Source organism: Lactuca serriola, chromosome 4 (genome assembly GCF_051521515.1).
Source record: "Lactuca serriola cultivar US96UC23 chromosome 4, Lser_US96UC23_V15, whole genome shotgun sequence".
NCBI lineage: Eukaryota > Viridiplantae > Streptophyta > Magnoliopsida > Asterales > Asteraceae > Lactuca > Lactuca serriola.
Window position 1 is genome coordinate 172,085,314 of NC_136411.1, and position 17,781 is coordinate 172,103,094.

At 39.9% G+C, this 17,781-nt stretch overlaps 1 non-coding gene across 1 annotated transcript; it reads left to right on the forward strand.

Annotated features, from left to right (window-relative positions):
- The first annotated feature begins 5,101 nt into the window (after positions 1–5,101).
- LOC145103384 (small nucleolar RNA R71) lies at positions 5,102–5,208 on the forward strand. Its single transcript, XR_013706478.1, has one exon. It is a non-coding gene; the product is annotated as a small nucleolar RNA R71 (small nucleolar RNA).
- The last annotated feature ends 12,573 nt before the right edge of the window (positions 5,209–17,781 follow it).

Consider the following 17,781-nt stretch of genomic DNA (forward strand, 5'->3'; position numbering starts at 1 on the left):
CTTATGTTTTTGTTCCATGATTTCACTAAAATAAGGGATGCCACAAATGCACTATAACATGTATTGGCTCAACTAAACATTTGAACTCTTATCGGATCATCCCATATAACACTAGCAACACAATTCAAATTATTATTACTAGATTAGTAGAAATTTCAATTTTCAAAATTTCAAAATTTACCATTATCTAGCAATATACTTTTTCTACCCCCTACCCCACACTTATTTCATACAATGCCCTCATTGTATGCCTAGGATAAATCAAAATTAAGAAAAGGGAGAAAAAGGAACAAACTCCCCTGGGTTAGCGGCGTAAACATCTCCAAAAGTGTGGAAAACGTGCATCTTGAATATGGACTCTTCAATCTTCTTCAAATGTGGTGGAAATCTCCAAAATAGAACGAACAATGTGGGAAAGCGTACGCCACATTGTATGGTAGTGAAAATGAGCCAAAATAATCTTCATAATAATGACAAGAAGAATGGTATCAACCCATGGAATAATAATATATCAAGGGCCTTGAACTTGTGAAGAACACCGATTCACGACGTGAGATAAGAAAAGTCACGACGTGAAGTCGCAATCCTGCGTATTCTGGGAACCCCTGAGAACTGACTCTTCTAAATTCACCAGTTTTTGACTCTCTCACTGACTATCTACTCTCTTGACTCACCCCACACTTATTTTAAAATATGGGTCTCGACTCTCGACTTTAAACACTCCCGGCTAAACTCGTACGCACTTATATCTCGATATCCTTTTTAGGCGCTCCTAGCAATTTCTGAGAAATAACCACCAAAGAAGAATAAAAGTAACATAATATCTTGAAAGTTTTTACAATCCCAAACAAAATAAAACCAAACAAACAAAATAAAAACAAACAATCAATCATCCTCCTCCTCATCGTTCGCTCCGCCCGTGCCCGCTCAGTCACCTCCACGTCCGCCATACTCCGTCCATCTCGGGCAAATCGGGTAGTGATACCCCAAATGAGGTGGTTGCTCCACTCCAAGGTGTCGAACAACGTTCTCCATAGTACCTCTAATCCAGTTGACACTCAAAGATAACTAGTCAAAATAACAAGCGATGTTACTCCTAAAAGGTGCTCCCACCATGGATGCGGGTGGATGCATTGGCTGCCCGTGTTCTCCCCGTCCTCTCACTTTCTTGCGCCTCGGCCTCGGTTGTGGTTCAGGTTGGTCGGCCGGCTCCTCATCATCATCATCATCATCTCGAAGAATTCCCTAATGTGTCCCATAATTTTTTACCACCCTCATTGTTTCGAGATACCCCATACTGAACTCATTCCCCTCAATACATGTTAGAGAACGAGTGATGTCAGGAACAAGGTGGCCATAAGATTGGGCCAATCGTGTAACAAAATGCCCTCCACAAATGGGGCTTCCAAGATGAGCACTTTTTGCATAGTCCGCCAAATAACGGGCCAAGAAATATGGAATATTGCAGCAAACACCCGGTTGTAAGACGCACCATAAAAAGAACAAGTTACTTTTAGTGACTTTATCACCATGACGTTTGTGATGAATGGAGAAAGTGATTAAGCGATGGATGAGGCGGTGTATCAGGTTTTTGATGCTACTTTCGGGAGATACACCAGAATTAAACACACCAGCGGAAATGTTGCTCTAAAACTCCGGCCCCGAAACCCCATCCGCTTACACCCGCGTGGCGTCCCTCAAAAATAAAACAAACTCATGAGTGATGGTCTCATGAGCTTCATACAGCCCCATACGGCGAGAAAACTCCACTAAACTGCACTCCCGATACTCTCCACCTAAATGAAAGACCAAAGCTCGGGGAAAAGTGGGATCTCTGACATTGTCATGGAATGTCACCATGGAAAAAAAAACTCCACGCAAAGCTCCTTATAAACACGCTCCTGGATGTTAAACAAGCTGAACCACCCCTTCCATGTAAATTGAAATCCGTCCCCCAAAAAGATTTTTGTTAGGTATTGGGACATCCTATCAACCAAGCCAACCTCCCTCAACCTTGCCCACCGAATAGTGGAAGCAACAGCAAACTCCCGGTTGTAAAGCCATCCCAACTGAGTATTCTGTCGCGTGTAAACATCCCGGGGTGTAGTGGTTGGAAAGTCGTAAAATGGGTGTAAAATCGCAATCCCAAGAGGTAATTCCCTTCTAGGTGTCATTTCTGCAAAAACAAGGAACAAACACAGCCAAAACAACAACCCGACAGTTTAGAAATAAAAGGAACAAAGAAACTGCACAGTCGGGAATTCACGTTGTGAATTCCTAAAAATTCATGGCGTGAGTTCATAGTCAGGTTCGAAATTTGGTCTGGTTTCTGTACAAATTGGCCATGATAGTGCTGGGGGTTTACTCCTATGACATTTTCAACCAATAATCAACTACATTCAAAGGGTAATTCATGACTCTTAGGGCATATTTTATACAATTTAACATATGAACAAACCCTAACCCTAAATTCAACCATTGAAGAAAAATTAAACTCAAGAATGAAGAATCATTACCTTAGATCGTAGTATTACGTAAGCACAAAGGAAAATAGAGGAATTGTCGGCCAAATTTGGAACAAGGGGGACCATATCATGTGTTTCACTTCGTGGGGAATAAAGAAGTGAGGTCAAACTGATTCTAGGTCTTTATTCTATGGTCCCGTGCAATTGAAAACTCACGTCGTGAGTTCTTAACGATTCACGTCATGCGTCAGGTTCCGGGCTTAAACTTGGGCCAATTCAATTTTAAAAAATGGGCTAAGTCTTGGCCTATTTATTTAATAGAAAATGGGCTAATATGCATCATTTTTATATTATCCCGCTTAATCAGAATTCACGTCGTGAATTAGTAACTATTCACCTCGTGAATCCTGCACGAAATGTAATTATTATCAAATAAAGTATGTCTAACAGTTATCTTCCTAATTATCACCACTTCATTTTTAGGGACCCCACATTAAGACTAAAACGCAAAAAGAAAATAAAAAAATTACAAACCAAACTCGGGTTGCCTCCCGAGAAGCGCTTCTTTTTCTTGGAGTCTTGAGCTGGACTCCGTGCATCCTACGTTGAATCGTCTGAAGAGTCTACCACTAGGATCTTCTGTTCCTTGAAATGCCTCTTGTAAGCTTGAACTCGTCTTTTGTACGCCTTTTTGAATTTTCCTTTTTAGCTTTGACCTCTTCTTCATCAAGCCTGCGTTTGGTCCCTTTAGTTTCCTCCCTGCACTCCATAGCATCCTTCTCCTCTTTCACTACTGGCTTTGTCACCTCCTCTTCATCACTTGTCATCTCATCTTCCTCGCTTACCCAAGAAGGTGGACTCTTTTAAGCAATGACTTCAACCAAATATGGAATAAATGCTCTTGGTTTTGTTCTTTTGACTTTATGAACTGTCTTGATCTCTTCTTCCATAAGCTTTTCTAGTTCTTCTAATTCATTGTCTTCATTAATTGTGAACACCTCCTCTTGAACATGATTCCTTTGAAAGCCATCTTCTATCCCAAAAACTTCTTTTACATCACCAACCCTCAAGGTGAGCTTAGACTCGCGAATATCAACAAGAGCTCCAGCAGTGTTAAGCAATGGACGACCAAGGATAATTGGAACATCGGGGACTTCCTTCATATCCAACACTACAAAATCTATTGGAAAAACAAATTTTCCAATTTTTACTAAAATATCCTCCACAATTCCCTAGGGTTGTGTCACTGAACGGTTCGCCACGTGAATAGTCATTCTTGTAGCCTTCATCTTCTGAATTTCCAACTTCTGATAAAATGAATAAGACATCAAATTAATGCTAGCCCCAGAATCGGCTAAAGCATCAACCTTCATATTGTTACCAAACTCACACGAAAGATTAAGGCGTCCAGGATCTCCCATCTTCTTAGGTGTCTCTCCCAACACAGCTTTTGAGATTTGCTCACTTAGAATCACCTTAGAATGCTTCATTAATTGCTTTCGAGTGTCTATCAAGTCTTGTTGTAATTATTGATACTCGGGAATTTTGGATAAGGATTCGACAAAGGGAGTATTAATCGGGATACCTTTCACATGCTTAACAAACTCTATATGCTCTCTTTCCAGTGGACTAAGGGCAGCTCGGGAAGGAAAAGGCAAAGGCGGCTGATAAACCGAACCAACTATAGAATTTTTCTGTTCATGACGGGCCCACGTCGTGAACTTATATGGCTCACGTCTTGAGTTCTTCAATTCAGCAACATCTTGATTTTCGAGCTTGGGCTTCTTCAACTTTGGATCGGGCTGCTGTTGTTCAACTTCTAAGGCTTCTAGCAACTCACAGATGGCCTCTTCTTCAGTATCTATGGCCATTACATGAGATTAGGCCTTCGTTTCAGGATTTTTCGGGGACAGCTTTTCATGAACCAGAGTGGCTAGTAGACCAAGTTGTACTTCAAGGTTATTGATAGAAGCTTGCTGATTCTTTATTAAAGTTTGTTGTTCTACCATCAATGCATGATGATTCTTAACCAAGGTTCTTTGATCATTAATAGCAGAATCGGTAGCCTCATGTCTCTTTTCGAAGCTTCCATAAACTTCATCAACATGGTCTCTAGATCGGGTTTCTTCTCAGCTGGTGGCTGCTCCTTTTGATAAAAGCCTCGACCTGTTTGCCTATACTTCTCTTCTTTTTGCTTCTTATACTCTTCATATGGCAGCCACTCCTTCTTTGGTTTCCTCCAGTCTTCATCATACTTGTCCCCACTCGAGTAGCACACTTGAGCTTTTCTGTTCCCAAACTCATCTAAATTGCAGTCCTTGGTCAAGTGCGGACCACTACACCTCTCGCAACCCATTCTTATTGCATGAATTGACTGGTCCATTTGTGTCAACCTCTGGTCCATATTATTTAGCATAGCTATCATGGCTGCTATCTCTTCAGTTTGGGCCCCTCCACCGCCTTTGATTCCATCTTGCCTAGGGTTGTGGTATTCGCGAGAGTGCTTCGCGAATTCTTCAATCAACTCCTTGACCTCCCTTGGATTTTTCTTTGTCAAAGTTCCTTGAGAGTCAAGGAGTTGTCTCGTCATAACGTTGACCCCATCATAGAAAATCGACATCTCTTGTTGCACATTTAAATCATGCTGAGGGCAATTTCTGAGCAAACCCTTGTACCGCTCACATGCTTCGTATAATGACTCCCCCGGCTATTGCTCAAAGTTGGCTATTACCTTCATGAGTTTAGCTATCTTGGATGGCGGGCAAAACTGGTCCATGAATTGCTCATGCATTTGAGCCCAAGTGGTGATTGTACCCGGTGGAAGTGATTTTAACCACTCTTTAGCAGCTCCCTTGAAAGTAATGGGAAGCATCCTGAGCAGTACGGTGTTTCTATTGACATTTGGGACATTGAAGTAATCCACAATGTCATTGACTTAATCTAGATGCTTAAAAGCATCCTCATGATCTTTCCCATAGAATGGGATTTCCTTCAGTGCAGTCAAGATATGCCCCTTCAACTCGAATGTGGCAGTGGCAGGTATTGCGGGTTGGACTAAACCGGGACCCACATCTTCTCGGATCCGCTTCTTGTAAGATCCCATGGACATCTCTTCAATGTCTGCCATCTCGTTCCTTGGCTCGTTCTCGGATTTGCTTGTATGTTCTTCAAATTCAGGCTCGGTATCGTATTCGGATTCGGTTTGGATGGGTATTTGATCCAAGTGTTCAAGCTTGCTCTTGTTCTTTGAGGATGAACTTGACTCTCCTGTCTTTTTTCCCAACTCCCTTGAAAATGCTGACTTTAGTTCTTGCAATGGCGTCTTCTTATCAGTCTTTTTGTGAAGTGCAACTTCTGGATCTTCAATCGGTGGCACCAAAGGTGTGGTATAACCTCTGGTCATGAACTCCTGCAACTCGATAAAATAAAAACGTAAAACTGAACTAAAATAAGAAAATACTAAAAACTAAAAATAACTGCTCTCACGTCGTGAGTTTATAAAGCTCACGTCGTGAATTCTGTGACAGAAACAAAAATCAAAATTTTTGCTAAAATAATATGCTAATAAACTAAGCTAATAAACAAAAATAAATAACTAATTAACTTTTTGCATATTTTATCCCACAAAAAGGGTCGATTAATCTAATGCAACTAAATAAACTAATAAAGTGGGCGTTCCCCGACAACGGTGCCAAAAACTTGATGTGCACGAAAGTACCCACTAATTTTAATATTTATAACCTAACAAACTTAAACTAACTATGCACTTATAGGCAGTGTACCTAGTTAGATTACAGTATAGCTTGGGTATGTTGGGTGTCGATCACAGGGAACGGTGTTATTAATTTATATATTCACTACTAAATTAATCTAATTATTAATAAGCTAAAAGGGGTTTGTATCTAATTTTGAAAGTTTAGATAAACTTAATTTTGTAATGAAAACTCAATCAATAAACAAAATACTTCTATTAGTTCGAATCCACTTTCACTCAATGGTTATACATTAGTCAAGACTATTACTGTTGGTTACCAATTTAAGAAGTATTAGCAGTTTAGTTCTAAACCTACTAATTATTAATCAATTCATGTAAATCTATGTATAGTCACACAATGGTTAACACATAATCAATTATTAAGTAAAATTGGAGCTATGAAGATTGATTAATCAAAACACAATTACATTCATAATATGAGTTCTCTAACACAGCTTAATTCAATGATTCAATTACTTATCTAAGATTGGTTTGATCTTAGCTCTAATAAACTAGTGTTCACTTTGTTATTAGGTATTCATATTCATGCAGATTTGTGTTCACTAACTACACAAAACAAGAATTTAAAGCAATTAAATCATTAACTAAACATGCTAGGTAAAATCAATCAACACAAGCATATAACCAACAAATAAAGTCTAATCTAATGCATTCAAACCATGAGTTCTAGCTTGATCTAGCTAACAGAAGCAGCTGGATTTAGTTGTACATGTTAACAACTAAACAGTCAAAAGCTATGATCAAACACATGATAAATGTACCAAGTTTATAAAGCAAATTATGATCTACCTCTTCTTTGGTGTTGAAACCCACTTCCGGATCTCTTTTTCCTCTGAAATTCGCCTTCTGGAATCTCTTTCTTTTGCCAAAAATCTCTTCAATTCGTAATGGTTAAGGATATATATAGTTTTCTGATTTTAATAATAATTCACGTCGTGAATAATAAAATATTGACGTTGTGAATTCAAGATAACCGTGCTCGGTAAGGATTCCTTCACCCGCGTACATATCTTCTAGAACTTAAGCTCACGTCGTGAATCTTCCAGTTCTCACGACGTGAAAACGCTTTTTCCAGATTTTCTTGTCCTTTAATCTTTTAACTCACAAAGTTTCTTCCTTTAAAGTTTTCAGTCCCTTTTCTTCAACATGTCTTCTTTTTGGCTGCAAATATCATTTAAACCCATAAGTACCATTATTCTAAACAAATTACCAACTTATATACAAAAATGTACTTAAATATTGCCTAAAAATAGGTATAAATATGGCAATATCAAGGCCCTCTCTCTATGTATAACAAGTTCTCCCCCACTTCGGGTTTGGACTCTCACCAACTGGTGCTCACAATCTATCATGGCCTCGTTGGCCCCCAACCATCTCATCCCAATGATCACCTTCAATCCTCGCAACGGTATTAGAACCAAATCAAAATGGAACCTCTCCCCAAACACATTCAGGACACAACCCCGATATACCCTCGCAACACTCACGGTGCGATCATCGGCAATCTCAACCTCCAGCGGGGAATCCAAAGTCCCCGAAGCATCCCGAAACTTCTTGCTAAGCGCAAGATATACGAATGATCGAGTCGCTTCCAAATCCAAAAGAACATGAGCTGACATACCGTTGACCAAAAAGGTCCCTATACAAGTGCACAAACATATATATATATATATATATATATATATATATATATATATATATATATATATATATATATAAGCATAAAAAATAATATCAAAGAGGAAAAATAGATTACATACTAGCCACAATGTCAGGTGCAACTCGAGCCTCCTTTGTAGTCAGCTAAAATGCACGACTCGTCAACGTAGGAGCTTGCGCCTTTGCAGGGCGGCCATTAGTGATCCTCATGGTGGCGGGCGTAGGTGCCGCCACTGCTCCCCTCCTCTCTGCAACCTTGGACAATCGGCCCTTTTATGGCCGTCTTGTTGCACTGGAAAGAAATCAAGTCCTTTTTGGGGCAATCCCTACTCAGGTGGCCCCATTCGCGACACGCGTAACATCCCGAGCCCGCTTCTCGACAAACCCCATTGTGCAGCTTACCGCACTTGGCACACCGTTCACGGCTCTGCTGGCACCTACTGGAAGAATCAGAGGTCCTAGGCTTTTTTAGCCTTACCTACAGCTGTCTAGACCTGCTCTGGCTTCCGCTTGGTGCGGAACTCCAACTCCATCTCCCGCTCCCGGGCCTTCTCCAACATCTCATTTAGGGTTTTTCACCCTGAAAAGCTCACAAACTCACAAATATCATCCCTCAGCATGGAATGATACATCGTCCTCCTCATATCCTCATCTGCAACATATACAGGATAAATAGTGCTCATTCCCGAAACTTAGGGGTGATCTCCGCCAAAGTCTCGGTGGTCTGTTGTAGCTCCTGGAACTCCTTTACAATCTGTTGCACCTCGATGGATGGTGAAAACGCCAACTCAAAACGCCTAACAAACCCCCCCCCCCCCATGACATCTTAGCCACTCGAACTGCTCCCACCTGGTGGGTTACCTCCTCCTAGTAGTCCCTGGCTCGGTCCGTCAACATGCACGAAGCAAACCCCATTTTTGTTGCCTCGGGGCAAAAGCACATGCGCTGGACATTCTCTATGTCTGCCACCCAACGTCGACTAACAATGGGTCCCGAACCCCAAAGAACTCAGGTGCTCCGTACGCCTTGAACTCCCAGAACAAGAGAGTTCGGGCCCCGACCTGGCCCGCAACAATCTCGGCTCGGAAAGACCTGAGCCACTCCTCCATGATCTGTCGCTCCTCCATGATCTCCATCGTCCCCTCCTTGACGGTCACGAAAATCACCAGGGTAGCATCAAGAATGCCCCTCGTAACCTCGGTTATGATAAGCTCACACAGCCTCTCATCAATGGGCTCTATAGTGTAGCCCGACCCAGATCCCGATCCTGAGCCTCCTGCTCCATGACGGGTCACCACCATACTGAACTGAAAAATAACATAAAATAAAATGATCAGGATCTTCAAACGAATTCCTCCACATCGGTTCTCCTTAGAGCTTCCAGATCTAACATCAGTTCGGGTACAAGTCCTGTGCTTTCAGTAGTACGGTCTTAATACTACCTTCCACACCTACATGTACCTTCTCCAAGGCTCTACCTGATAACTCTAATTCGTCCTAGAACAAAACATATCTCACAAACTACTACATAGCTCAAATCCTAGGCTATCCTAAGATTTACTCAATCCTTTCAAACCAGTACTCAAATCAATCATAACAAGTTGCCCTATGCATGCAATTTATACACAGAACAAGATCAAATACACTTTCGAATAACAAACTCTATCTTAGGACCACAACCAAATGAGGAACATGAAATAAGGCCAAATCAATTATTCTGAGGCTATAAGACCCTAACCTTATACAATTTGATAGCATACACATAGCAAGATCCATACGATTATCACATTCTAAATATCAACATAGCATGGCTAACATACTAGGGAAAATACTTACTTGAGCTCGGCCGATTACGTGCATTACACTCTCCCTTTTTCTTACTAGAAATCGGTTTAAGAAGTTTTTAACTTTGATTTTTGAAAACAATTTTACCATTTCCTTATTTTGAGTCCTGACACACCCTAGAGTGTGTCTGAATCCCTCAAACCAAGGCTCTAATACCAACTTGTAAAAACCCAAATTTCCAATAAAAATTTTCATTTTAAATAACCAAAACATTTCCAAAAATATAAAATTCCAAACATATTTGTTTTCAAAATCCATAACATGAAATAAATTATTCGTAAAATGAGAGTGTCCTAAATGAGAAGCCAGAGAGTGCATGTCACGCCATCATGCCGAGCTCTTGCCCTTAGATCCTGAAGTACCTTAAACAAGAAAAACTATAAGCTAATGCTTAGTGAGTTCCCCAGAGCATACCCCACATAATCTACATAATCAAATAATCCATATCAATCACATAAGCCATGCATATAATCATATAAGGATGCTGTAGACTCCTCCCACGGTCTTACTCCAGGATGTCGTGGGCTCCCCCAAGGTCTTACATCTACGTGTCATTGGCTCCCCCTATGGTCTTTACCTGGAAAGGCATGGGCTCCCCCACATGGTCTGACATCCAAGTGTCATGGGCTCCCCCATGGTCTTTCATGAAAATATCACATAAACAACTAGCATACCACATAACATATAACCAACTAGTATACCACATATCACAAAATGGGCCGGCCTTGATGCCTTTGACCCATTGGTATAGTGAGGAGACTCACCTCTTAAGAAATGTTGAACAAGTAAAAACCAAATCCCTATTCACAACTCCAAACTCAACTCCTATAACCACCCTGCAACTAACTTCAATAAAACCCAAAATTAAGAAAGATACCCTTAAAGTCAAATTTAGTCAACCTGGTCAAAGTCAACAGTCAAGGTCAACAATCCACGTTGACCCAACTCGTCGAGTGCATCTGGAAACTCGTCGAGTTCCTTTAGTGTTCACAAAACCGGGAAAAGCCCTAACCAACTCACCGAGTTATCTCATCAACTCATCAAGTTCGCTCAGTGTCCAGAAAGCAGGAAAACCCAATCCAAATCGTCGAGTTCGCGGGGCAACTTGTCGATTTTTCCCAGTCTTAACATATTCAGCCCCTTCCAGTCGAAACTAAAGCCCCACACTACAGATTTGGTCCCCTAGGGTTAAGATGCCACATAAAGTTGCTAGCTTTACATCCATGCAAGGCATCAAAGGGCTAAAACACTCAAACAAAGCTTATCAAGGGACTTAGAGCATGAAGGAGGGCCAAGACATGATAAAGTTGGCAACTTTAAGTCCACAAGGGCCATGAGATGTCCATATCTGAAGCCATATCTTCATAACATGCTCATATCCAAGAATGGTCCCAAAATAGTCTAATAATGGCAATGAACTTTCAAGGGACAAGATCTAGCAAAATAATAGTCAAGGTATCGACTTTATACCTTAATATAGCTGCTACAACAGAGAAATCCCTGAATCTAAAGCTTCTCCTTTCAACTAAGCACCAACAACTTCAACTCCTTCAAGAAACTCCAATTAACACACTCTTTTGACTCATATAATATCAAAAAATGGGAGATGAGAGACGATTTAGGGTTTCTCTGGACCGAGAGGACTATGAAGGAGGCTAACAATGAGGCTTAAGGCCCTTAAATAGGGTGCAAACCCTGAAAATTAGGGTTTTTCCTTTCCAGCGTCTACTCGTCGAGTTGGGGATCCCCACCTTGTTGACTAGACCCTTAATCCCACGTCCATAAAGATCCCTACATGACGAGTTGGAGTTCCCCAACTCGTCGAGTTCCAATCCAAACCCTAAAACTTTGAGAAATAAATAATACCTGGATCAAGCGTTACATTGGGCGTACTCCAGCTTACGCTTGGCGTACTCCATTAGGGACTAGTACGCTCAGTGTATGAGTTGAGTTCGCCTCACATACTTGACATATAACCAGCCCAACTCATTAAGCACTTATTCAGTTAAGCCATCATGCCATATTCACAGATCTGATTCTAGAAGATGACTTAACATGTAAAGTTGGGAACTTTACACCCATGCATGACTTACTAAGGCCCAAAATTCAAAAAGAAGCTTAATAAGAGTCTTAACACTTGCATGGACCCTTATCTTTTGTTGGTGCATGTAGATGCTCCACAAATAATGAGTGATAGTTAGGTTATAATTTTCCTTTATTTGTATTGTTGGTGTAAATACTCTCCCACCTATATAAAGGGAGATTTGGTCACTTATTACTTAAGCTAGCTCATTTCTTTTCTAAGTTAGTGATTACTTTTCTATCATGTAATACTAGTGAGAGAAAGTGGTGGGTTCTCCCCACCTAGGGAGAGTTTCTCTCCCACCATGTTCTTCATGTAATATTATGAATATTCTCGCTTGTTCTTGGTCTTTTCTTATGAACTCATAATATGTTCTTGTTCATACTTCCAAAAACAGGATTAATCTCGAGATATCCTTCTTCCGCACTCACCGTTCATTATAAAAATGGGTCTCAACAATTGGTATCAAAGTCGTACCTTGAAGATCTCACGATTAGTTCAAGGAACGACTCCCGTTCGGTGATTATCTTGTGATTTTTCCGTGTTTCTGCAAGAAAAAATTTTCGGGTTGCAAACCAGAATTTTTTTTTTTTGATGTTCTTTCTTATTTCTATCATTTGGGTGATTCTATCTTAGCCAAATAAAAATGTTGTTGCTGCTGATCGTTCTAGTATTGCTGAAAAAACAGATGTTCTTCATGATCTTATTGTTTTTCTGTTGAAGATATGAAGAAAAATTAATTTTGTGGTCTCCATATTGTTGAAGAAATTATTCTCCAGGAAGTTCTTTTTCTTGGAAGTGAAGACACAAAAATTATGGGCTTATTTTCTTGAAGAAGTGAAGAAAAGCATCTCTTTATTGAAGATTTTTTCTTACCCAACAACTTTTATTCTTAAAGGTATGGAGTTCTTGTTCTTCATCATTTTATTGCTGTGAATCTTTCAATTGAAGAATTGTTGGACGTAATATGTGTTTGCATAAAACACTTTGTCCTTGTTTCTCTTTTGGGTAAAGAGTACTCCACTCACTTTTGCCTTCCCAAGCAAAAACCATGTGACTATGACAAATCCCATCACCTTTTGTCCCTAAAACCCCCCTGTATACTCCTCTTTTTGCCTTCCCAAGACCCACTTGTTGACTTAAATGCTTTATAAAAAGATTTCATTATTAAAATATGAATAAATAGCCTTTGCGGTACCATTTTTCATGAAAAAAGAGCATTTTTCGTCACCTGTTCAGCCCTTTCCGGACCCCCGAACCGCAGCCAAAAACTGCCTACCGGAGTCCCTTGAGAAGCCTCCCTGGAGCCCTTCTCATCCCCTGATCTGAAGTCCATCCGCAGCCTCTTGGTCAGCAGCCATAGAACCGCAGCCCTTCCCTTGCCTTCCCTACTGACCGAAGTCGCTATCTTCTTCTTGCTCGGACCGAAGCCTTGGTCCGCAGACACTCGCACACTCCACTTCTGACAGACTCCACTCCCTACTGCAGTCTCGCCCGCAGCCGCTTGCCCTCGCTTGCACTGCAGCCATGTCCTTCTATCCGCAGTCAGCCTAGCCACTTAGCCCGTCCGCACCCAAGACCCCCACCGCACTCACCCTCCATCAGCAGCCACCTTATCACTCCGCCCACCCACCTCTCATCCGAACCCACTCCTCCACCTTCCTCCTTAGACCCGCAACCAGACCATTTGACTTCGGATTCCTTCCTCTCTCCAGTGCCCCCCCCCCCTTTTCTCCTTCCTCTTTCTTCCCTTCAGCCCATCTCCTTTCCTCCCTCCTTCCTCCTCCTCCCCCCTCCCTTCCTCTTTTTTTTCCTCCCCTCCTTTTTTTTAAACCTTTTTTTTCTAGACTTTATTTTTAATTCAGATTTTTTTTTCTACATTATTTTTTTTAATTAAAATTTTTTTTTCAGCCAATTCTTTTTATGTAGCCAATTTTTTTAACATCAATTTTTTTTATTTAGCCATTTTTTTATTATAACCAATTTTTTATTAAAACCAATTATTTTTTATTTAACACCAATTTTTGCCACACCCTACCTATGGATTGTCACATTGGTTACTTCATGCCGGTTATTATTGTTGGAAGAATATTCCTACCGCAGTCGGACTTCATATTATCTTTGTGACGCTTGCACCACAACGACGATTGATCACCAAAGTTGTTTCGCATTCTTCACGTTATGGGATTTTATGACTTGTTGATTATGATTTTTGGTTGACGAATCATGTATATTGAGCATGTGGACTTTATTCTCTATTGAAAACCACTTCAAGTGTTCCGGCACCGCAGTTTGGATATTTGGATATATTTTTGGCACAACAGATTTTCTCAGCACAGCTTCAGCAACTGTCACCCGCTTTGTCTGACCGCAAGAGTATTTATTTTTACTCTTTCTCGTTTCTTATCGAGACCCTTCATACATCTAGGGAAAGCTTCTCTTAGCTCTTAGTATCCGACACTCTCCATCCGATGATTTGTTGATTTTTGATATCCGGTCATTGGTTATCAAAAATAGGGAGAGAATATCATCCGGATTTGGTTATTATTGTTTGAGTTTGGATTTTTGAAGACTTCTGAAGACGATTATTTATTTAGTGATGCGATGTGGCACTTATTTTTGGTCTTCACGAATCAAATTTTTGGCATTACTCGATGTTTTCCAATTCATATTATTTATTATTCGGACTCTACCACAGGATGATTTTGTGTTCGTATCCGGTTCAGATCTTATGGTTTCACAAGTTTGGATTTGTGATATGTTGAAGACGAAGATTATTTTGGCAATGTGACGTGGCACTTAGTTTTGGTCCTTGGATCAAATTTTCGGCATTGCTAGACCATGTTTTTGGACTCACATTATTTTTATCCGGACTTCATTTTCTGGATGCTTCACTTTTTTGCAGGTTATTCTTTGAAGAATTTCGGTGTATTATGATTCAAGAACTCGAGATGTTTTTTAGACTTTTGAAGACGAAGTGTTTCTTTTATTGGATCTTCTACTTGCTCATGGTGACCTCCTTCTTCGGGTGATTATGATTGGTTTGAAGATTTGGATCTTATCTTTTCTGCTTCATTGGTTGTGCTTGAAGCCGAAGACCTTCATTGTTAGAGATTCATGGCCAGTTTCAGACTTCACATACACTTCAGAGTTTCAGAGACATTTTAGCACTTGATTTCATTTTATTATCACACTTGCTAGTCGGATTACTGTATTATATCCTTATACCACTTATTGTATCTCTAATCATTTGTAAGCATTTAGGGAGAGAATGTTGGTGCATGTAAATGCTCCACAAATAATGAGTGATAGTTAGGTTATATTTTCCCTTTATTTGTATTGTTGGTGTAAATACTCTCCCTCCTATATAAAGGGAGAGTTGGTCACTTATTACTTAAGCTAGCTCATTTCTTTTCTAAGTTAGTGATTACTTTTCTACCATGTAATCCTAGTGAGAGAAAGTGGTGGGTTCTCTCCACCTAAGGAGAGTTTCTCTCCCACCATGTTCTTCATGTAATATTATGAATATTCTCTCTTGTTCTTGGCCTTTTCTTATGAACTCATAATATGTTCTTGTTCATACTTCCAAAAACACGATTAATCTCGAGATATCCTTCTTCCACACTCACCGTTCGTTATAAAAATGGGTCCCAACATCTCTCATAAATATTACATTTCTCTGGATAAGGGGCCTCAATGGAGCTAAGATCTAACATCCATAGCTTCTGCAGTAGATCATAACCTCAACGTTAGCTCAAAAGACCCAAAAATGCACAGATATCACCTTAAGTTGGACTTAGCATATAGAATCATCAAGATGAGAGCTTTTTACCTCAAAAGGCTTGTTGAGGTGAAGATAACTTTGGATCTACAAGCTCAAGCTACTCCTAAGCAACCTCCAAGTATTCCTCTTCTTCTTCTTCTTCATAAGAAAACACCAACAAACACACTTTCAAGCTCAAATCTCACCAAAGACACTTAGGGTTTCGATATTAGGCCATAGGGTGATGGAGGCTGATCAATAAAATATCCGAAGGTGTTATAAGTTGTTTAAATAGGGTGTAAACCCTAAAAATTAGGGTTGCCCCTACACCACGTACGCCCCGTATATGTAGGTGAACCCGCGATCTGGAAATGAGCTAGTACTCAGAGTATGCCCCACATACTAGCTAGGGACTAAAATGAGATGAAATTTGCATTAAGGACTTAAAAGGAAACATACCAAATCTTGAATGCATAACTTTTTGTATATGATTGCTTAAATGATGCATCTTCTCAGCCACATCAGAGTTTATTGAGGTGTATTTAAATAAAGAACCTGGAAGGCATAACTTTTTGTATGTGATTGCTTAAATGATGAACCCCAAAGGCATGATCCATTCTAAATGAATAATATTCCACATATGTTTCATGATTATATTGATAGTATACATGATGTGAACGGTGATGTAAATTATGGGTTTCGAGCGATAGCTGTTCTTCTAGGGTACAATGAAGACCAATGGTTTTACATTCGACAACAATTTCTATAAGATTTAGAGAGTTAGTATTACGCATACCATAATGTTTTTACTGACTGGTTCAATGAGATATACGAGTTATTGCGTTGGTTCTAGTCACTTGTACCTTTGCGATATTGGTTGCATATGCCATTGATTGGTTACCTAATTGCCAACAAGTTTGGTGTGATCGTTCATTGTTTAAGCCACAAACAATGTACAACTCGATTCTCTCTTTGGAGAGGTCGTGAAGAATTTCAACCCCACTGAATAGGGATGAGATTTAGAACCGGAAAACCGGACCGAAACCGGAATCGGACCAGAAACCGGTTCCGGTTCCGGGTTCAAAAATTGGCTTTATCCGGGTTTCGGGTAATCCGAGTTTGGGTCCATCGGGTCCGGGTAAACCGGAACCGGTTTTTGAACCGGAACCACTTTTAGGGCCGGAACCGGTTTTTTTGTGAAACGTTTAAAAGATGCATGTCTCATTCGTTTCAACTTCGATTGACATACGATTTTTTCCAACATGTAGTTTAGAGTTTGTACATGATTTTAGACTATAAATTTGCCATTTTTAGTTTTATATTTATTGACTTATATTCCCCTAAATTCGATATATCAAAACTGGAAGTTTTTAATTTTTTAGTTTTTTTTATGTTTGGTGAAAGTTTTAAAACATGCATATCTAATTCGTTTGAAGTCGGATTGACATGTGGTTTTTTTCAACTTGTAGTTTACAGTTTATACATGATTTTAGACTATAATTTTCTCATTTTTGGTTTAACATTCAATGATTTACAATCCTCCGAATTCGGGATATCAAAACTGAAAATTTTCAAATTTTCAGCTATTTGTTTTTGTACTTTGTATTATATGAAAATGTTAACACATACATATCACATTCGTTTAAAGTCGGATTGACATGAAGTTTTTTCCAGAGTGTATTTTAGAGTTTGTACATGATTTTTTACTATAATTTTGTTAATTTTGGTTTCATATTCAATGAGTTACAATCCCCCAAAGTCGGGATATCAATATGAAAATTTTCAAAGTTCAACCCACTAAGTAGTAAGTAATTACCAAAAAATTCCGGTTTTTCTGGGTTTTCTGGTTCTAAACCCACTTTATCCGGTTCCAACGTACCCACTTTGATGTTTCCGGGTTTTCCAGTTCTAGACCCACTTTACCCAGAATCGTACCCGGAACCGAACCGGAACCGGTTCCTATATACCGGTCCGGTTTCCGGTTCTACACAATCCCATTAACCGGTTCTGGGTTTTCCGGGTCCGGGTCCATCCGGTCCGGGTTTGGACCCACTTTCATCCCTACACTGAACCATTACATTGACATAAGAAGGCAACCATTATATCTTGGTGTTTTTGAAAGGAGATTATCCAATGCCTCCAAACATAATGTAATGGAATGCCCATAAAAATCTGTATGCATCTATATTGT